A 23,283-nucleotide genomic window follows, 5' to 3' on the forward strand; every position below is an offset into this window, starting at 1 on the left:
CATATTTCTATAATACTGACTTGATACTTCATATTAGCACTTCAGTGTCCTCATTTATGCCCCTTCTCTTTCATTTTTTTTTCTTTTTTATTTTTAATTTTACATCTATTTATTTTTGAGAGACAGAGAGAGATAGATCATGAGCAGGGGAGGGGCAGAGATAGAAGGAAACCTAGAATCTGAAAGAGGCTCTAGGCTCTGAGCTGTCAGCACAGAACCTGATGCAGGGCTCCAACCCACGACCCATGAGATCTTGACCTGAACTGAAGTCAGATGCTAAGCCAACTGAGCCACACAGGTACCCCATCACTTTTTTTTCTTACTGTCCAGACAAGGAGCTGATGATACTAATAACTGAAAATTGAAAGTTATACAGTTATTTTCCTACTGAATTTCTTTAAGTTTTCATAAATAGTTTAGGGAAACTAATATTTATTATCTGCTACCTGATTTCAAATTCATGGCAACTCTACTGACTTTTATATCAATTTTCTCATTTAGTTTTTATAATATTACTAAAAGATAGCTATTTTCTCCTATTTTACAAAAGAGTAGTTAGGCATATAAGAAACAAGGAAGTGCAGTTTAAATCCATAAGTGACTAACTTTAAAAGCTAAGCTGTTCAGTTAGCTAGGCAGTGAGCATGGAGAGTGGGGAGACCCCAAAGGGCCCAGAGAAGCCTCTTCCATGTCATTTGCCTAGTTTCCACTACACCTCAGGAGGAGCCACAGTTACCACAAGGGACCCCTATCACCATTCCGGTAACCATGAAAAGCCAAGTTGAGACCCAGCAGCTGCCAGCAGCAGGTGTGGACACCAAGCCTGGCACCACAGTGAGCAGTGGCCCAGGGGACCTTACATGGTGAGCACCTGTAGGTGAGGACAAGAAGATTATGGGGACAGTAAAATGGTTCATTGTATAAAACAGATATGGTTTCATCAATAAAAATTACACTAAGGAAGATGTATTTGTACATCAGATTGCCATAAAGAATAACCCCAGAAGTATAGGAGATGAAGAGAATAGAGTTTAGTGTTGTTGAAGGAGAAAAGGGTGTGGATGCAGCAAACGTGACAGATCCTGGTGGAGTTTCAGTTTAAGGCAGTAAAAATGTAGTAGACTGAAGCCATTATAGACCCCATCTATATTCCAGTGGTCCTCCGTGCAATTACCATCAGGATTACCAGAGTAGTGAGCATGGGGGAAAGAATGCAGGATCAGAGAGTTTGCTGGAAGGCCAGGCAGAACAGTGCTCACCCTAGCTCAGTTGATGGTTCCCACCTTTCTAGCTGCAGAGACCCCACAGGTGTTGACTATAGTATTCCAACCCTCCAAAGCAGGGAGAGGTGATGGAGGGAGCTGACAACCATAGTGCAGAAGAATAAGGTAGACCAGTGAGACACAATATGTACTGGGGTTATTAATCCAGATTCCGCAGGGGTCTTCATTGCCAAAGACAGCCTAGGAAGGATAGCAATAAAGAAGCAAAGAAGAAGATACGGAAAATCAAAGATATAAAACCCTACATCAGCAGCCACTTCAAAGTCAGTACCACTGCAACTTCAATTACCTACACATGTGCTCAGAAAACCCTAAACCACAGATGTCAAAGAGACAAAAGCAGTGGATTTACCAGGTGATAACTTGTTCACTCCCCATACTGGAGGTGGGGTGGGGGCATGGGAGCCAAGTAAATGCCAGTTTACCATCTCTGTTTGGTTTAGGGTGTCATTACCCAGCAAAAAGAAATGAATGTGAAATGCTGGCAATAAGAAATGAACACGTGATTGGAGCTGTATATCGTAAATGCTTGTTTTTTTTCCACTGAACAGATAACTAGAACCTCTGCATTATCTATGTGACATGGTGGTTTTTAAATTATTCTATCTAAATACATCTCTTTTTGGTAATGACAAATACATTGTGTTTATTTGTTTTTTTAAGCCTGTTTTTTTCTCAATAAACCTTTAAAGGTTTTTAAATTGTTTCATCTGATCAAATTGAGATATTAAGAACTTAATTTTAAATTTTAATAGAAGTTTACAACTTATTTTTTTCCCAAAAAGTCAAAAAACTGTTAAAGATCTTAAATAATTGTCAACAAAACTAAGCCACCTAGAGTTTATCATCAAAAAGTTAGGCAAACATTTGAAATGAAACAAACTCAAAAAAGGAGCAACTTCTGAATAATTAACCAAATTTCAAGCTTTAACCAAGAGCTAAAAGTAAAGTAGGGGAATGATGAAGGAGCATAATCAAGACTAAGCAATGTGTCTAACATCACAAACTTTCAATTATAACTAGGATCAATTGCGATTATGACTGAAGATTACGGAAGACATTGATTGTATCAGTGACTCATAGTATTTCAACTTAGAATTTTGTAAGATAGGATTCTAGAAGCAGTCTGCTTCTCTCTTGAAATCCTGGTTCAAAAAGAATGTTAACTAATCTAAACAGAAAAGAGCTGTAGACATGATACAACTAGGAAACAGACTTGATATGGCAACCAAAAAAAGTTGGTGAGTTGAAGTACCTATTTCAGGATATACGAAAATCCTGGCAATGCTACCTGAAACCTCTGGCTTTGAAATGTTTATTTCTGAGCTATCTTGTTATTTGGAAGAAAGAAAAACAAGCCATAAACCCAGTCAACATAATTTATTGACAGCGAAGTCTATTTATGTATCTATTTTGATAAATGATGAAATGGCAACTTGCAGCACATGGGCTTTTGAAACTCTCTTCATGATTAAAAATAAGGGGAAATTCATGTGGCAAAACATACTTGGGAAATAAGCAAACCTCAGACGTTTATCGTGAGACGTTTGATGAACCCAAACACAGCTGTGAACACTTCTACCAACTGGGTATGGCATTTTTCCTCAAAAAAGCAAATACCTCTTCATGTTACCACACTACTTATGACACCATCCCCATTGATAGTTTTGTTCATGCACAGCATAATTTTAAATGAGAAAGGCTTGCTGTTAGCCCATGCACAAACTAAAATGCAGTGGGAAAATACTGTTTCTAGAAAATATAAGATCCTGAGAAAGCCCTAAGAGTTATTACAAAACAACCCATTTTGATTTGAATGAGATATTATGAGCTGACTATGAGCAAATGGATGGAAAATCTACTGGCATGACAGGTTAAGATCAAAATAATAGATTATTTTAAATAATTTCAAAATTGATATAGAATGTAATTTATAATTGGTTGAATTAAGCTAAGTTACTTCAAACATTTTTTACATAGTGTGGGTAAACACCATCTGAAAATGGAAAAATAAGTATTTAAAGTAGTGTCTGCCTGAAAATAAAACATTGTTTATGTGTGCTGCCCTCAAAAGGTAGCAACAGTAACAGCATGGTAACTCAACAATGAAAAAACATACTAAAAACAAGACAAAAATAAAACCAAACAACATTGTTGACAGTATAAACACTGGATAATATTATTATATCCTTATGTTACAGAAGTTATAAATATCATTAGTTTCCTGTGTGTTGGTTTCTTCTTAGCTAAACTGTAGTCTTCATGAGGGTCCAGATCAATTATTGAAAAAAAAAAATTGTGTCAGAGTTTCAGGAACCTGTACAATACGAAACATACAGCAGATGTCTAATTATACACCTAACAAGAAAGGAGAGAGAACATAGGGTAAAACAAAATATTTTAATAAATTATGGGCAAAATTTCCCAAATTTGATATACAGATATAAGCAGCTCAGCAAATAAGTGGTAGCTTTTTAATGTTTTATGCAAGATAGAATATTTCCTAGAGGCTCGGATCTGCACAGTTCACCTAGAATTTCAGAGCAACAACGGAAAATCGCACTTTTTTCGCTATTGTTTAGACTGTTTAAAAAACATGAAGATGGTGCCATTTAGGTAAAAACTACTCACTATTCAATAATAAGCACCTCAGGCACTAATAATCTCTTAAAAGGGAAAAATAAAGTGTAATCTGTATTATAGTGCCATTTCTAACAAATAATTCTATTACAACTATAGTATTAGATTTTTGAATAAAATACTTCATCTATTAGACAAGTGATATAATTATAAAAAGTCAGAGTTATATCTAAAGAAACAGAAGAGAAAATGTCAGAACAGTGTCATATCCAGAGCATTCTGGTATACTAAAAAAATATCTCATACTACCTCTCCCCACAGAAACTGTAGAGTGACTTTGTAAAAGCCATGGACAGGTCCTAATCTCAAATTTTTATCTGAAATATAAGAGAGGAATATATATATATATATTTTTTTCCTTTTAGGCATTCCATTAAGAGAGTCCTCCAAATCCAATGCCATGAGCTATACAGGGTAAATATTAGAGTCTTTCCTCAAATGTGGTCCTTGAACTACCTAATGTCAGAATCTCTTGAAATTTTAACAAGACTTGCCCACCTTAAAAAAATGTTATACAATGAAACTGTAGAAGGAAAGAACTAAATTTCCACATTTGAAAAATAATCTCCAACCTTAGAGTGGTTTCCAACATTGGTTATATTTTAGAATCACATATGAGTTTAAGAAATGATAGTATTTGGGTCCTATATCAGAGATTTTGATTTAATGAATCTGTGGTGCTGAGTATAAAGATTGTTAAAATCTCACCTGGTGACTCTTTAAAGAAAAAGTTTATTTATTTATTAGAGAGAGACAGAGAGAGAGAGAGAGAGAGAGAAAGAGTGAGAGAGAGAGAGCGAAAAAGAGAGTGAGAGAGAGAGTGCAAGCTAGCAGAGGTTTGCAAGCAAGGGATGATCAGAGAGAGGGAGAGGGAGAGAGAATCCCAAGCAACACAGAGCCTGATGCAGGCCTGGTTCTCAGGAACCATGAGCTCATGACCTGAGCTGAAATCAAGAGCCAGCAGTCAACAGACTAAGTCACCAAGGTGCACTTAAAACACTGTTTTTTAACTGGATGTGCTTATACATCATCTGGGAATCTTGTTAAACTATAGTTTCTGATTTAGTACATAAGAGGTCACATCTGAGACTTTCTAACAGGCTCCAAGACCAACTCATGCTTGGTGGCTCCATACACAGCTGTTGGCAGAGTTCAATGGCCTAAAATTGGTGCTGGCCCTACTTTGGCCTTGTACTATAGCTTCAGCAGAAGGTAGAATTCAGTATAAAAATCAGAAAACTGGGGCCCCTGGGTGGCTCAGTTGGTTGTACATACAGGTCTTGATTTTGTCTTTCAGGTCATGATCTCATGGTTCCTGGGAAAGAGCCCCATGTCTGGCTCTGGGCTGACCGCATGGAGCCTCCTTGAGATTTTCTCTGTCTGCTCTTCCCCCACTTGTGCTCACTTCCTCTCTCTCTCTTACAAAATAAATTAATAAACATTAAAAGCTAAAAATAAAAATCACAAGACTGAATTCATTCTTTATTTTCTCCTGTCAATTACTGAGTCCCTTTCTTTTTCTCTCCTGTCAGAAAGTGGATAGTCTTTTGGCAAAAATGGATAGCTTTGACTAGGATAAGTGGCAAAATTTATTGTTGATGTGAAATTAGTTAATTTAGGAAGATTCAATGAGAAGTTGAAGCTGCTATGATTTTGATATCCAGTGAATCCCAGTAATATTTATTGAACACTTCAAATGGCTAGTTTGAACTGAGATGTATAATATAAAACACATGCCATATTTAAGAGACTTAGCATGACCAAAATAGAATGAAATTAGAAATCATTATGAAGTAAGATTTCAAACTGATAGCTTAATTTTCTTCCAACTTGAAAAACTAGAAAAAATGCAAATTTAACCCAAACCATGGAGGACAGATATAATAATTATTAAGTGTTAATAATTCTTTGAAACAAATTAGAGAATAAAAAAAATCAACCAAAAGTTTGTTTTTCTAAAAATATCAAAATTAATATGCATTTAACTAGAATAACAGATCAAAAAGAGAAAATCGCCAAATTACTAAAATCATGAAAATAAGTGGGAACATTACTACTGATTTTATAGAAATAAAGTGGATTATAAGAGAATAGTATGGAGAATTGCATAACTACAAATTAGATGAGCTAAATAAAACAATAAATTCTGAGAAAGACATATTTTACCAAAATGACTTAAGAAAAAAATAGAAATTACAAATAAATGTATAAAATGTAAAGAGACTGAATTTGTAATAACAATAAAAATAATAACTACCCCCAAAGAAAAGCCCAGTGGCAGATGGGCTCAGTGTTGAATCCTTCCAACATTTAAAGATGGATTACTATCAATTCCTTATAAACACTTCCAAAAGTTAGAACAGAAAGGAATAATTCCCAACCAATTGTATTAGGTAAGTATTGCCTGAAGAACTAAACAAAACAAACATATTGCAAGAAGGAAAAACCATAGACCAATATACTTTATAAACACAGATGCAAAAATCATCAACAAATTATTAGCAAGCAAAATGGTACAATATATAAAAATTATTATACAATATGACCAAATGGAATTCATCCTGGGAATCCAAGCTACTGAATTCAACATACAAAAATCAGTGTAATATGCCATCATAAGGAGGACAAAAGCCACATGATCATTTCAATAAATATACAAAATAACCTTACCAAAATCTGATATTTCATGGCAAAATTAACACTAACAAACTAGAAATATTAAGAAATGTCTTCAACCTAATCAAACCCACTGCTGTCATCACAATGATGAAAACTTTAAAGCTTTACATCTAAACTCAGGTCCATGACAAGAATTTCTTCACTTTTACTTCTATTCAACATTTTACTAGAGCTTCTATCCAGGGAGTTAGGCAAGAAAAAGAAATAAAAGTCATCCTCATTGGACAGGAAGAAGTAAAAGTCTCCAACTACAGTTGGCCTAATCTTGTATGTAAAAAAATCCTCTGGAATTCACATGAAAATATTACAGCTAATAAATAAGTTCAACAATACTGAATCATAAAAATTAAATAAAACATTAATTGTGTTTCTACGCATTATCAATCCATTATCTAAAAATAAAATAAAACAATTCTACAGTTGTTATGCTGAGCGAAATAAGTCAGGTAGAGAAGGACAAATACCATATGGTTGCACATATAGGTGGATTAGGAGGAAGTTAATGGAGGACGAAGCAGGAGAAGAAGGGGAAAAATAGTTGGGGAGAGGGAGGGAGGCAAACCATGAGAGACTTGAATGCTGAGAACAAACTGAGGGCTATTTGGGGTGGGGGAGATGGGAAGGGGGGTGATGGGCATGGAGGAGGGCACTTGTTGGGATGAGAGCTGGGTGTTATATGTAAACCAACTTGACAATAAACTACTTAAGGAAAATAAAAACAATTCTACAGCAAAAAAAGAACAGAATATTTAAGTATGCATGTAACAAAAAAATAAAAGACATCTACAGTAACTACCACAAAACAATATAAAAGAAATTAAACAAGACTTAAATAAATGGAATGACAATTCATGTCAATGGATGAAAAGACTTAATATTGTTAAGATGATAATACTTCCCAAATTGATCTAACATTCTTCCATCCTCACCCAAATCTCAGCTGTTTTTTCTTTTTTTTTTTTTTTTTTTCTGGAAGAAATTTAAATGGTGATTCTCAAAATCTGAGAAGGAGCACATAGCAGACAAAATTTTAGAAAGAAGAAAACTACTGGAAAAAAACACTTTCTATAACAAAGCTTACAACAAAGGTACAATAATCAAGGCAGTATTTTACTTGCATATGGATATACATATAGCTCTATGTAACAGAATTGAGTGTTCTGAAATAAATGTACACATTTATGGTCAGCTGATTCTTTATCAGTGTTTCCAGGACAATTTAATTTGGAAGAAACTGGTGAATAGTATTTTCTATAGATGTTGCTGAGCCACCTAGATATCAGCAGGTAAAGAAAGAAAAAAATAAAGGAAGAATGGAAGGGAGGGAGGAAGGAAGAGAGAGAGAGAGAGAGAGAGAGAGAGAGAGAGAAAGAAAGAAAGAAAGAAAGAAAGAAAGAAAGAGAAAGAAAGAAGGAAAGAAAGAAGAAAAAGGAAGGAAGGAAGGAAGATAGATTCCGAACCTTACCTCCCACAATATACAAAAATTAATTCTAAATGCATTACAAGACTAAGTAGATAAATTGGATTTCACAAAATTTAAAATATTTCATGCTTTAAAGTACACCATCAAGACAATAAAAGGCTACACACAGAAAGAGGAAAAATACTTGCAAATCATATATTTGAATGTTTCTAGTATATATAATATATAAATAATTACTACAACTCAACAATAGTCCCATTTTTTAAAAGTAATGGACAAAGAATTTGACAAGATATTTTTTCCAGGAAGATATACAAACAACCAATCACACATAAAAAGATACTCAGTTTTATTAGTTATAAGGGAAATGATAACCAAAATATAATGAGATACTTTATACTTGCTGGGATGGCAATTCCTGTCACAGATCACTGATGGAAATATAAAATGGTTCAACAACTTTGGAAACACAGTTTGGCAACTACATATGAACCAGAAATTCTACTCCCAAACATACAACAAAAATAATTAATAATATATGTTCACACAAAATCTTGCATACCAGTGTTCATACAGCATTATTCATAGTAGCCAAAATTTAAAAACAACCCAAAAGTCCATCAGTTAAAAATTAATATGCATAATAGGGTATAATCCATAAACATATTATTCAGTGATAAAAATAAAGTACAGATATATAATTCAATGCTGATGAATCTTGAAAACATTACGTTAAGTGAAAGAAAAGGCAGAAGCGGGAATCCATATAGTGTATGACTACATTTATATGAAATAGCTCAAATAGGCAAATCTATAGAGGCAGAAAGTAAATTAGTGGTTCCAATTTCTGTGGAGGGTAAAGGAATCAAGGATTACTACTCCGAATGAGTACTGGGTTGCTTTTCGTGGGAGACAAAATGTTCTGGATTTAGTTATCAGTAATGTTTGCACAACATTTGAATATAGAAAAATCTAGTGAATTACATACACTTTAAAAGTGTGCATTTTATAGTGTGCCTAGGTGGCTCATTTGGTTAAATGTTGGATTTCGGTTCAGGTCATCACCTTGTGGTTCGTGGGTTCGAGCCCTGGGACGGTCTCTGTGCTGACAGCTGGGAGCCTGGAGCCTGTTTAATATTCTGTCCCCTCCCCCTCTCACACTCTGTCTCTGTCTTTCTCTCAAAATAAATAAACACTAAAAATTTTTAAAGCAATTAAAAATTTTTAAGTGTGCATTTTATGGTATGTGAATGATACCTCTTTTTGTTTTTTAAAAGCAATCTCTGAAGGGATGAAACTGTTTCAAAATAATTTAACTGTGTGCCAGAACACAATCCAAGAATATTTATAGGAATTCAGAGACACTCAGAACCCATCAAGGTAAAATTCACAATGTTCACTATCTAACCAATTAATACCATGTGTGCCAATAAACAGGAAAATACATCCATCCTGAGAATAAAAACAAAACAATCAAACCTACCCTAAATTCACACAGACATTCAACATTTAGGATTTTCTCTGCTGCCACAAAGAAACTTCAAAGATTATTTCATCACTGACCATGAAAATGAAATATAACCTAAAATAAAACATAATTTATTTTTCAAATTCAGAGAACAGAACTCCTCCAGGAAGCAGGGTAGATGTTATATGCACACAAATTATGTCATTTCTTTTGTGGTTTCATAAGAAGGACATTAGGAAATACATTTTTATATCTTCCAATTTATCTCCCTGACTTCCTGGCCAGAGTCAACTTTATCATTCACAGTTCATACTCTGGGTTTAAACAAAAGCCTCCTTATTTGTAACTTTTAATGTAAATGTGTTTGCAGTACACTAATGGATTTCACCCGGACTGTCTGAGTTTTATCACATCCTTCCTAGGAAAAAGGAAAGAACTATGAAAGTGGAGAAGGATGAGATTCTACAAATGAGATCCGAAGAAGGAAGCTGTCATTCTTTTTATTTATTTGTTTGTTTTCCTCCTGCATTATTTCTTTTTTTATATAATTTATTATCAAGTTGGCTAACATACAGTATATACAGTGTACTCTTGATTTTGGGGGTAGATTTCCGTGATTCCTTGCTTACATACGACACCCAGTGCTCATCCCAACAAGTGCCTTCCTCAATGCCCATCACCCATTTTCCCCTCTCTCCCGCACCTCTTATCAACCCTCAGTGTGTTTTCTGTATTCAAGAGTATCTTATGGTTTGCCCCCCTCTCTGTTTGAAACTATTTTGTCCCTGGCACTGGCTATGCTCTAGGATCAAGAGATTAGTGGGGGTCCCAAGCAAGATCTCTCTGCCTCTCTTTCTTGATGTGTCTCTTTTGTCTCTCTTCATGGTGGCACTCTTTATCTAGTTGTCACGTCCTTCTCAGAGGAAAATCATTCCACATGTAGCTTGTAAATCTGCTGTGTCCAGAGGAGGAGATGAGTTCAGTGTCTTTCTATGCTGCCACCTTGTTTGCACCTGTGCAGTGTCTCCTATGTTGTGCTTGCAGAGGCAGAGTTTTAATCTGCATTTAATGCAAGCCTCCTTGTATCCCACCACTGGAAATGACAATGGGCTCTTTGGCATTTTACAAGAAGAAAATATCCACTTTTACTCATAGACATGGAGTAGAAAAGATACAAAAGAAATCTTCAGAGGACTTCTTTCTCTTCGCTGTTGTAAACAGCCCTATTTCCAGCATCAAACTGCAAAATCATGTACAGATAAATGCATCCTCTATTGTAGTACATATTATTCTTTTTTTTTTTTTTTTTGGTCAATATTGCCTTGCCTGATCAATAAATTTTGATGTTTGACTTCTCAGAAATCAATACCTGCTTTTTCAAGCTATTTTTTTTAATGGCATGTGAGGTTAATTGCTATGTCTAATGCCATGGGGTAAGTCATTCATGAAGTCCAATCTAAGAACCCTAAGAGCATAAATTACTATCCCATATTCACCAATGAAAAGTGCTTTTTCTTAAAGAAATCATAACTTCTTATTTATAGTAATTCCTGTTTTTATCATCAAGATTTCAAACTTGTTATTGTTTACAAAGTGTGTCCTCATTCCATGATGCTCTGATGATCTGTTTAGATATGAGTTCCTTAATGCTTTGAGAAAAAAGAATTATTATAGTACAGCTTTGAGCATAAGTGAAGAAAGTGAATAGTCCTCTCAGTTGTTTAAAAAGAATTCTCATGGAGGTGGTACTTGAGATCTAACATCTCTGGCTTGTAACGGGGTCTTTGGGAATATTATCCAAAGTAAAAATATACTGCATATTTGACTATATAGTACTGAATTAATCTGTGTAATTTTAATCAGAAGATAATTCTAAGTATTAGTATGTAGAACAAGAAAGACGTTAAGTCCTATTGGGATGTCCAAGATTAGCAGAAGGTTTGAAGTATAAGGGCACATTTCTATATGATGGCAACTTGGAATTTTATTTTCAGCTGTGCTCTTGTTTCTATTACTTCTATAATTTTAGTAGGCAGAGTCCAAATCAATGAGTCTTGGTTTGTGCCTGAGATTCTGCATATTTAACAGGGTTTCATGTTCCTCTACAGCAACATCAGCAACTATAGCTTATTTAACACAGCGGTTCTCAAATCAGTTACATTTTTGCAATAATGGGAAACATTTTTTTAAAAAATACCAGATTCTTCTGAAGTGAGTCCTAGGCTTTTGAATTTTTTGTAGGGTTGGAAATCACTGATATTGGAATTCCAGTTATTCCAACCCCAGGATAGGTTTCTACTTCCACACATCTCTCACTGATAAGTGTCCCCTATTGATTTCATTCTTCACTTTGCATACACTTTCCTGATCATCTGAAGCATCTTCCAGTCAAAGTGATAAGACGAATTTTTACTTTTGTAAATCTACTACATATTCAAATGTGTTAGCCTTGTGTGCCCAATAAAACATTCTTTATATGAATGCAAAAATTCTGTTACATCTACAGTACACATATATTTCAATTAGTAGTCACTATTATTTGAAACATGTTTTTACATATTCTTACTTTCTGTGGTCACAGCAATCTTGTCCACTAAGTACTTTTCAGTATATATATCAGTAAATGGAGAAAAGAGAGAGTTTTTAAGTTTAACATGGGTAATAGATGTTAAAGTCAAGACAAACAGTAGTTATTTGACTCAAAATACTGTGTGTGTGTGTGTGTGTGTGTGTGTGTACACTTCTCGCTACCCATTATCCTCTTTATATAATATAATAAAACAATACTGGGTATGCTTTATATTCCTTAGCAATTAGAGAGTTATATGCTCATCGACTCATTTAAAAATGTCAATAACCTATAATTAACTTTATATCCAACTCTGGCCAAATAAATCACTGGAATTAATCAATCTGGACATTAGAATCGGCACATATAGTTATGCCAGAATCTCTAAGGTCTAAGTTATGGAACAGTATGTTTTAAAACATAGATGAGAATGTCAAATGAAATATAAGATGTTCCAAAATTTAAACTCTTCTTTATCATTGCATTATCTACTAGAAATAACATATGCTTTTATAAGAACTAATAGGCTCCAGGATTCATATTAAGTGGTTTTCCTTTTTAACTCATTTTAATGCTCACAAAAGTTCTAAATTGGTAATACTACTTAAATCCCATTTTTCCTCCCAGAGGAACACTGACTTGTTTAATTTTTCCAAGGCCATTGATTCATTAATGGCAAAGCAATGATTAAAACACAGTCTACTTCCAGAATTTATCCTCTAAATGAGGGATGAACATATTTTTTAAAAATTTTATTAAATGCAGTACTTAGTAGCACACAGCAAACTGGTTACCAACATGAGGGTCAGACTCCAACTCACTGTAGATAACAAAGGTATTACAAACCTAGAACCAGAAATAGAAGTCGAAACACTTCTGCCTACTGCATCTTGGTAGAAGAGTTTACAAGGAAAACACAGTACAGTCAAGCATCACCTATAACAACAGTTTTACTCACACAGAGAAGAAATGGAGCAAGCTCAACTCTAATAGTGTGTCATCCCTTTATGGCTTGTGGGTTCCCCCAACTGGTCTATGTGCACATTCTTGTAGAAGGACTTGTTCTCCCTTGAGGAATCTGAAATAATGGGGTGAGACAGCTTTTGATGGGCCTACTGATGCATAATCTTAAACAGAACAAAGGAACACACACTGAATTTGAAACAGGAAAAGATAATCTCACAGAAAGTAATAAGCCAATCACAGGCTGTGTGTACTTTTACTCTCTTATTCCTGGCCCAACATCCATTCTTATGTAGCTGAACAGTGGTTGAAAGATTTCACATGACTCCTGAGGCAAGGGAAACAAAAGCAAAAATAAACTACAGGGACTTTGTCAAAATAAAATGCTTCTGCACAGCAAAGGAAATAATCAACAAAACAAAAGGTGGCCTAGGGAATGGGAGAAAATATTTTCAAATGACATATTTGATAAAGGGTTAGTATAAAAAACATACAAAGAACTTTTAAAGTCCAACATTCAAAATACAAATTATATAGTTTAAAAAGGGGGAAAAAGCATGAATATACCTTTTCCAAAGAAGACATCAGATGGCCAACAGACACATGAAAGAAGGTGCTCAACATCGCTGATCATTAGGGAAATGCAAATAAAAACTACAATGAGATACCACCTGACACTTGTCAGAATGGCTAAAATCAACAGCACAAGAAACCGCATGTGCTGGTAAGGATGTGAAGAAAGGGAATGTTTTGGGGCACCTAGTGGCGCAGTTGGTTAAGCATCCGACTTTGGCTCAGGTCATGATCTCACAGTTTGTGGGTTTGAGCCTGCATCAGGCTCTGTGCTGACAGCCAGCTCAGAGCCTTGAGCCTGCTTCGGATTCTGTATCTCCCTCTCTCTCTGACCCTTCCCTGCCTACGCTGTCTGTCTGTCTGTCTCTCACTCAGAAATAAATAAAAACATTAAAAGGGGGGGGGATGTTTTTACACTGCTGATGGGAATGCAAACTGGTGCAGCCACTATGGAAAACTGTATGGAAGTTCCTCAAAAAAATTAAAAGCAGAACTATCCTATGATCTAGCAATTGCACCACTAGGTATTTACCAAAAGAATACAAAAATACTAACTTGAAAGGATAACTGAACCCCAACATTTGTACTATCAACAACAGGAAAACTATGGAAAAAGCCCAAATAGCACACACATATATATCTTTTTTTTTTTTTTTTTTTTTTTTTTTTTATTTCTAGGAGAGAGAGAGACAGCGTGAGCAGGGGAGGGTCAGAGAGAGAGAGGGAGTCACAGACTGAAACAGGCTCCAGGCTCCGAGCTGGCAGTCAGCACAGAGCCCGACGCGGGGCCCGAACCCACGAACCGTGAGATCACGACCTAAGCGAAAGTCAGGCGCTTAACCAACTAAGCCACCCAGGAGCCCCAGCACACACATATATATCTATATACACAACTGATACATGGACAAAGATGTGATATGCGTATGTATGTGGTGTGTGCGTGTGTGTATGTGTATATATGTGTGTATATGTATGTATGTGTACATGTGTACACACATATACACACATATATACACATACACACACACACATACACATATACATACATACATACATACATACAAACACACAATGGAATATTACCCAGCAATAAAAAGGAATGAAATCTTGCCATTTCCGATGATGTGAATGGAACTAAAGAGTATTATGCTAGAGAAAGACAAATACCACATAATTTCATTTATACATGAAACTTAAGAAACAAACAAATGAGCAAAGGGGAAAATAAAAGAAGGAGGCAAATGAGAAACTGATCCTTTAAAGAACAAACTGATGGTTTCCAGAGGAGAGGTGAGTGGGAGTGTGTAAAATAGATGATGGGGATTAAGGAGTGCACTTGCCCTTATGAGCACCGGGTGTTGTATGGAAGCGTTGCATCATTAAATTGTACACCAAAACTAATATTACATTGTATGTGAAATAACTGGAATTTAAATTTAAAAAAGAAAAGAATTTAGAGAAAGAAAGACAATGAAAGAAAGAAAGAGAAAGATTAACTTCACATGTGACTATATTTTTTAACACATAGGGATACCTGCTTGTTTACATACTGTACACAATTATTTTATAACTATAATGGCAGAGTTAAGCCCACTGAATATGGGTATGGGTAAAAATTTACCATATAGTCCTTTAGAAAAAGAATTTGTTAATGCCTACCCTAACTCCTGTGCTTATTTATGCTCCAATTAGTTAATCTAAACATCTGAAGCATATATTCATTCAACAACTTGTTCTCTCAGTGGAGTGTTTATTTTTCCAAAATATTATATTGAGAAGCTAAATTTGTTTAGTGCCTTTATTTTTTATTTAATTTAAAATACTTTTACTACTATTGTCTCATTTAAGTTCATAATTATTGTATGAAATAGAAGATCAATCATTATTCTCTCCAAAACACTGATAAGTAAGGCCAAGACAAAGACATGTTCATTTATCTTATACATCTTACAATGAAGACTTCTGGATTTTGATCCCATACCATGACATGATGAGATTAACACTATTTTAATATATTACTTAATGTCATAAAGGCTTTGGAATATTTAATTTTATTTCAATAAGTATTTATATAGAGCTTGCCATGTGCCAAGCACTCTTCTAAGACTTTTTATAAATGTTAATTCATTTCGTATTCATAATAAACTTATGAGGCAAGTAAAATAATTAATGCCAGTTAATATAAATATTAACAAATAGTGAAATACAGGCAAAGATAGTTGAACTAACTAAACCAAGGACTAAAATTACTGAATCATGTAACTTAGATTTGAACTCAGGACTCTAGCACCCATGTTTTAAGGAATTTAATGTTGACTCTGTGGAACTCATATATTAATGTCTGTTTTAAAATATAGATCCAGTTGAGATTTTAAAATTCATCATTATACTTTAAGTTTGTTAACTATTCATTTGGATGATTTAAAAATAACTATGAAATTAGAGAAAAATAATTCTGAAATAATTCAAATTGAAAACCTCTTTAGTATAAACATCCAATCAGCTAAAATATTGACATGAATTTTTTTCCACTTGACTTTTCCAGACATTTAACAGTTTTTTTCTAACTTTATACAAATAAAACTTAAGCCTAATATAAGTATTAATTCTATATGGTCATTTTGCTCTCTAGTCTTATAAAGCACAATTTAGATAGACAGAGGACAGATAGATAGTCAAATAAGTATCTTTGAAAAGATACATGTTCTGAAATAACACTTTCCCTTCAACTTTGACCAATGATTTGTAAATGAACAGCTGTTTACATGCCTGTTTGCTTTCTCAATTCCTTGTCCCTCCCTTCTCTCCTCTCCCCCCACTTCCTTCTCTTTCTCCCTTCCTTCCTCCTTTTTCTTCCCTCCTTCCTTCCTTCCTTCCTTCCTTCCTTCCTTCCTTCCTTCCTTCCTTCCTTCCTTCCTTCCTTTCTCTCTCTCTCTCTTTTCTCTCTTCCTATCTCTCTTTCTCTCTTTCTTTCCAATATGACTTCATCGATTCTTATTTTATTCAATGGTTTAGAATCCATTGTTATCATTTATTTTGATGCCTGAACTGATCTAGACTTGGATGTTAGAGGCTCATTCAAACCCCCTTATATGTAATTTAAACAAGTTCCTTTTTGTTATTGTTTGTTTTTTGTCTATTTTTTTAGAATTTCTTTCTTTATGGAACAAGTTCTATCCTAAACTCATCTTTTAGCTTCTCTGACCCCATCATTTTTTTCCAAAAAGCTATGTTTGTTTTTTATTAGAGAATGGTATTTAGAGACCAACATCTCAGCATATGGTGGGCTTATTGCTCATGGAAAATTATTATCTATTAACTAAATTTAAACCAAAATTGTTTTTACTATCTTACCCAAATTACTATTGGAAAAGTAAAGAGACAGGATAACTAACAGGTTGCTTTGAAAAAGCTTTAGCTCCAGCTTTCCTCAAACACAAATAACAGTGATCGTCTATAAAAGGCTAAGCAAGAAAAGCATCAAGCAAAATGTAAAGACTATATTTGTTGTTCAGAGGTTTCAATGCAGATATTCTTCATGCAGAGATTTCAAAGTTGCCTGTACATTAAAGGATGATTCCCAAATGTATAATTCTCTATCTTGTTTTAAGTGAATTAAGAAAAATGTTCAGTTATTTCCTTTTGAGAAACAAGCCAACTCTCTAATATAGCTATCTAAAAATGGCTTGCTGATATAAGAATAAATATGCCTTTCCTTAACTGTCTTCCTTATTTATTTTCTATTCTGAAAATGTAAAATTCTCTTAAATATTCATATCCTTCAAATGCTCTCAGTCAATTCTTATCCAATTAGTTGGTAACATTTATTCTAGCAAGTTCTTTTATGAATATGTTGTTCTAAAAGATACTATAAAATTAGTTCATTACATGAAAAAGTTAAATATTGTTTTTAAAACATATGTGTGTATGTATATATACTATATGCAGGTGTTGTGTGTATGTGTATGTGTGATAGAATCCAATCTACAGAACTGGGAAATAAATCATAATTTAGTTTATACAATCATTTAGATGGATACATTTACCCCATTTTATGACAGATTTAGATTGTGATTAAAATAGACATCTCTTGATCTTCTCACACTCTCATGTCATGTCTCTTGAGCATACTTTCTGAATTATTTCCAGTAAATCACTCTTCATTTATATGATTATTTTGTAATCATATAATCCAGAGACATAGAGAAGAAAATCTTGAGACTTAAAGAAGAATAAATAAGAATACAGATTTATATTTAAGTCTGTATTTAGTCTCTAAAGACATAACCCATGAATCCTTAATATGGGAACTATTACTAAAGATACAGGGATGCTAAAAGACTGTTACACAGAATTCTAAGATGGTCCCTATGACTTTTATCCCATTATATTACTCCTGTAATTGTAAACTACAAGGAAAATGTATACTGCAGATGTGGTTAAATTACTAATAAGTTGACCTTCAACTAGGATGCTTGTTTGGGGGAACAAAGGCTAACCTAACCACCTGAGCCCTTAACAGTTGAGAGGTGTCTCTGGCTAGTTAGAAAAGTTAAGTCTCAATGTGTGAGGGCAATTCAACAAGACACATTCTGCTGCTAGGCTTGAAATAGCAAATTGCAATATTTATGAGGACTTATGATGACTATGGAGAGGAAATCAGCAGCTTCTAGAAACTTACAGTGGTGTCTAGCTAATAGATTATAAGAATGTGACACCTCATTCTTACAACTGGAAGAAAATGTTTCTTCAACAGTTTGAATGAGCTTTGAGGCAGAATATTCCCCATAGCTTTAGATGAATATGCAGTTAACCAACACATTGAGTGTGGGATCCGGAATATAGAATCAAGTCCTAGAATTTACTATCCTACAGATTCCATGGATTAGGAATCTATCAGGGCTCAACTAAATTTTCTAAACTTGAAGCACTATATTTGAAAAGCTTTAAGAGAACATTCACATTTTCCAGGACCATATAACTCCTTTAAGCTGCAAGGCCAACCTACACTCAAATTCCTTGGGAGGACTCAACACAATTACATTTAGCATTTCTGTCTCACAAACTTTAATAAAGCAGGGGTGCTTATACTTAACTCTAGCATCAGAAATTTATGGCAATGAATATGCCTTTGTGTTGTGCAGGCAAATATAAATTAGAGGTATTTGTCTATATTTAGGTGATAAGTCCTAATCTTATTAGTCTTGCTAGAAAACCTTACCCACTTTTCTGTATAAAACCAGAAAGTTGAAGGTATTTACTTTTATAGCCTTCCTTGAAATTAGGGCACACAGAGACCAAACTTGAAATTTTGATTTGGGGCTAATTAAGAAGACTTGAAGAAAATCTTTTTTTCTGGCAACAGAGGCAGCAGTATTGATATTATAGGGCATCAAAGGTACAGAGAGGGTTTTCAAGAAGAGAGCTGTGGCAGTGCAGGCTGGCTGACCTTTGGTCCTAACTGAACATGGAATGAATGAGTGGGGAATGAGAAGGTAGAAAAAAATTACTCTTATCACATGTTATGCAAAATCCTGAGATCTACCTTTTACACTGTGCAGAAAAGTATTAAAATAGAATCCCTGAAACGGTTATCCGAAAAAGGACTTCTTGTAAAGTTTGTCATCCATTGTCATCTGAGAACTGGGATTTCAGAAGTATTGTCACCATTTCCTAATTGATCAGGACAGCCCATTGTACCCAGACTACTTGTGCAGATAATGTGTTTCTTACTGAATACCTGTTTTTGTTTTGAGAGTCTGAAATTTTACTATGTGCTAGGCAGAGGGTACCTACAGACCGGCCTCAAAACTCTTGAGTACTGAGTCTCAAATGAGCTTCCCTGGGCAGAAACACCATACAAATGTTGGTGCATTTTTGTTGCCGGGGAAAAGTGTACTCTGTGTGACCTCTCATGATAGGTGGGGACAGAGCATTAGGAAGCCTATATGTGGATTCTTCCAAACTCCATCTATTTTATAAATTGCTTTACTAAATCTTAGCTGTTAGTGGAACTACAGTTGATTCTTGAACAATACAGGTTTGAACTGTGTAAGTCCACCTATATGTACAAATTTTCAATAAATCTATTAGAACATTTTTTGAGGTTTGTGACAATTTGAAAAAAAACTCACAGATGAATCATATAGCTTAGAAATAAAAAAAAAAGAAAAAGAAAATGTTAGGTATCCTATTGATTCATAAAATATATGTAGGTACCAGTCTGTTTTCTCATTTATTGACATAAAATATAAAAAAAAGTATCACAAAAAGTTAAATTTTATCAGAATGCATGCACACACTTACAGGCCATACATGGTGACACTCATAGTCAACAGAAATATAAACAAATATAAAGATGAAGTATTAAATCATAACTGCATAAAATTAACCATAATACAACCTGCATGGCTGTAATAATTGTGTAGCCACCTCCTGTTGCTATTGCAGTGAGCTCAAGTGTTTCGAGTGCCATGTGATGCTAATTATCTCTGTGTGAGCAGTTCATCTCTCTAGTTAGTTTCATATTGCAGTAAAAAGTGATCTCTCATAGTTCTCACATATTTTTAAATCATGTTTAGTGCAATACTATACACTTTGAATAATGCTATGGGACCCATAGGAAGTGCCACTAGAGATGCTGGAAATGCTCCCAAGAAGCAGAAAAAAGTCATGATTTTACAAGAAAAAGTTAAATTGCTTGATACATACCACAGATTGAGGTCTGCAGCTGTGGGTACTCACCATTTCAAGGTAAATGAATTTAGCATAAGGACCACTGTAAAAAAAGAAAAGAACTTCTGTTAAACCATCACTGCAGCTATCCCAACATGTGTGAAAACATTGTGAAATGCCTTTTGATCTTTGAAAATGCAGCTTCTGTGTGGCTGTAGAATTGCTGTAAGGAAAGCATACCTACAGGCTCTAATAGGAATTGAGAAAAAGCAAAGTCATTATATGGCAACTTGAAGCTAAAGGAGGTTGAATGGCAGCAAAGGATGGTTTGACACTTTTAGAAAGAGATTTGGCTTAAAAATTGTCAAAATAATAGGAAAAGCATCTTCTATTGGCAAAGAGGCAGGTAGCATTGAGTTCCTAGAGGCCATTAACAAAATCATTGAGGGGGAAGGATATCTGTCTGAACAGGTGTTTATTGCAGATATTAGTACCTTTGTTTTGGGGTGGGGGGAATGTCACAAAAAGCATTTATTAGTAGGAAGAGAAATTAAAAAAAACAGGATTTAAAGCAGGAAGGGACAGGCTAGCTCTACTGTTTTGTGCAAATGTAAATGAATTTATGATCAGGACTGTCATTATCCATTAAGTTGTTAACCCCCAAGTCTTGAAGGGAAAAGATAAACACCAGCTTTCACTCTTTTGGTTGTATAAGAAGATTTGGATAGCAAGAGCACTTTTTCTAGATTGATTCCACTGTCTGTAAAGTCAGGAAGTACCTTCCCTGTAGGGAACTGCTTTTTAAAGTTCTTTTGATATTGAACAATGCCATGGCCACCCAGAACCCCATGAGTTCAACAGCTGAAGTGCCAAAGTGGTCTACTTGCCTCCAAACACAGTGTCTTTAATTTGGCCTCTAGGTCAGGAGGTCATAGGACCATTAAGGTTCATTACACATTACTCTGTGAAAAAGATTGTCAACATTATGGAAGAGAACTCTGACATGAGGAACTTCATGAAAGTCTGGAAGGATCACACCATTGAAAATGTCATCATTGTTGTAGAAAACACCATAAAAGCCATCAAGCCCCAAACAACAAATTCCTGCTTGAGAAAAGTGTGTCCAGATGTTGTCCACAAGTTCACAGGATTTACAAGAGTCAAGGAAATCATGAATGAGACTGTGGATATGGGAAAATGGGTGAAGGGTTTCAAGATACAGATCTTGGAGAAACTGAAGAGCAGACACCACACCAGAATGTGGTGGGATGCAGCTTGATGGAATTGAGTGCTTCTGAGTCAGTGCCAAATAATGAAGAAGAAGACACAGTAGAAGCAGTGAGAGAAAACAAATTTGACATCATATGATCTGGCAGAAGGATTCTGATTATTCAAAACTATTTTTGATATCTTTTGTGACATGGACCTTCGCATGATATGAGCACTGCAACTAAAGCCACAGGTGGAAGAAGGATTGGTACCACATAGAAATGTTTTTAGAGATGGGGCACCTGGGTGGCTCAGTCGGTTAAACATCTGACTTCGGCTCAGGTCATGATCTCACGGTTCGTGGGTTCGAGCCCCGCGTTGGGTCCTGTGCTGACAGCTCAGAGCCTGGAGCCTGCTTAGGATTCTGTGTCTCCCTCTCTCTCTGAACCTCCCCTGCTCACACACACACTCTCTCTCTCTCAGAAATAAATATAACATTAAAAAAAGAAATATTTTTAGAGAAATGAAAGAGCAAAAAAGTCAAACCAAAATTAGGATGTATTTCCGTAAGTTACACAGACCGTGCCTGTTTCTCCTGTGCCTCTACCATCCTTAAGACAACAAGACCAACTCCCACTTTTGCCTCCTCCTCAGATGACTCAATATGGACACAGTGAGAATGAAGACCTTTATGATGACTTAATTCCACTTAATGAATAGTAAGTAACCACCACATTGTATAGTTAAAAAACATACTGATTGTGTATGTATGCGTAGGGCTTTATGTGAACATCTGATAAACATATGGCAAAAACTGTATGAGACATAGTAGTGGAATCACCATTTTTGTCTAAGTATCCACTGTGTAGAGCACCATATGCGAGTATCGACGTGCACAGCCTATCCTTACATCGCCATTAGGTGAGGGATATTTAATATAAAACTAATAACACGTAGTTTTCTTATTGTTTTATAACTTTATCTTCCCAGAATTATATCAGAGGCATAGCTTCTTATTTTGGCAAATAGAGAAACTGAGCATCTTGCTACTTCACAGGTAACTGTGGTTTGTAATAATATTTTATGTTGAATAATATTTTATTTTAATAATGATTTTTTTGAGAAAAAGAGCACAAGTCAGGGAGAGGCAGAGAGAGAGGGAGACACAGAATCTGAAGCAGACTCCAGGCTCTGAGCTATCAGCAGAGAGCCTGATTCAGGACTCAAACCCTTGAACCATGAGATCATGACCTGAGCCTAAGTCAGTCATTTAACTGACTGAGCTACTCAGGTGCCCCAATAATTTTCTTAATAATCATTTCTTTTCTCTAGCTTACTTTTTTGGTAAGAATATAGTATATAATGAATGTCACATAGAAAATACCTGTTAATTGACTGTTTACGTGGTTGGTAAGTGTTCTGGTCAATGGTAAGCTATTAGTAATTAAGTTTTGGGGAAGTCAAAGTTTATACACAAATTTTCAAGTGCATAGGGGGTGAGAACCCGTACCCCCTTCATTGTTCATATGTTAACTGTATATGCTGACTCCTGTAAGTCTTTCCAGTGAATCTCCTAGATGCAGGGTATTGAGGATTCTGACACTCACATACACCATTAGTTCTAACAAAAACTAACAAAAACTATTGAAAGCAGATATATCATTCATTTTTAGAAACAGAAAACAAAGCTTCAAAAACTAAAAAAAAAGTCTATGTCACACGTGTGTTTAATGTAAAGGCTAAAAGACAAACCTATGTATGTCTGACAGTGTATTTTAAAAAATAACTAAATTGCAGAAAT

The 23,283-nt window shown here is 35.0% G+C and overlaps 1 pseudogene; it reads left to right on the forward strand.

Moving 5' to 3' along the window:
* Positions 1-644: 644 nt before the first annotated feature.
* On the forward strand, positions 645-21,552 carry LOC120235699 (annotated as a pseudogene).
* The last annotated feature ends 1,731 nt before the right edge of the window (positions 21,553-23,283 follow it).

This window comes from Hyaena hyaena, unplaced genomic scaffold (genome assembly GCF_003009895.1).
Source record: "Hyaena hyaena isolate Hyena2069 unplaced genomic scaffold, ASM300989v1 scaffold_136, whole genome shotgun sequence".
Taxonomy (NCBI): domain Eukaryota; kingdom Metazoa; phylum Chordata; class Mammalia; order Carnivora; family Hyaenidae; genus Hyaena; species Hyaena hyaena.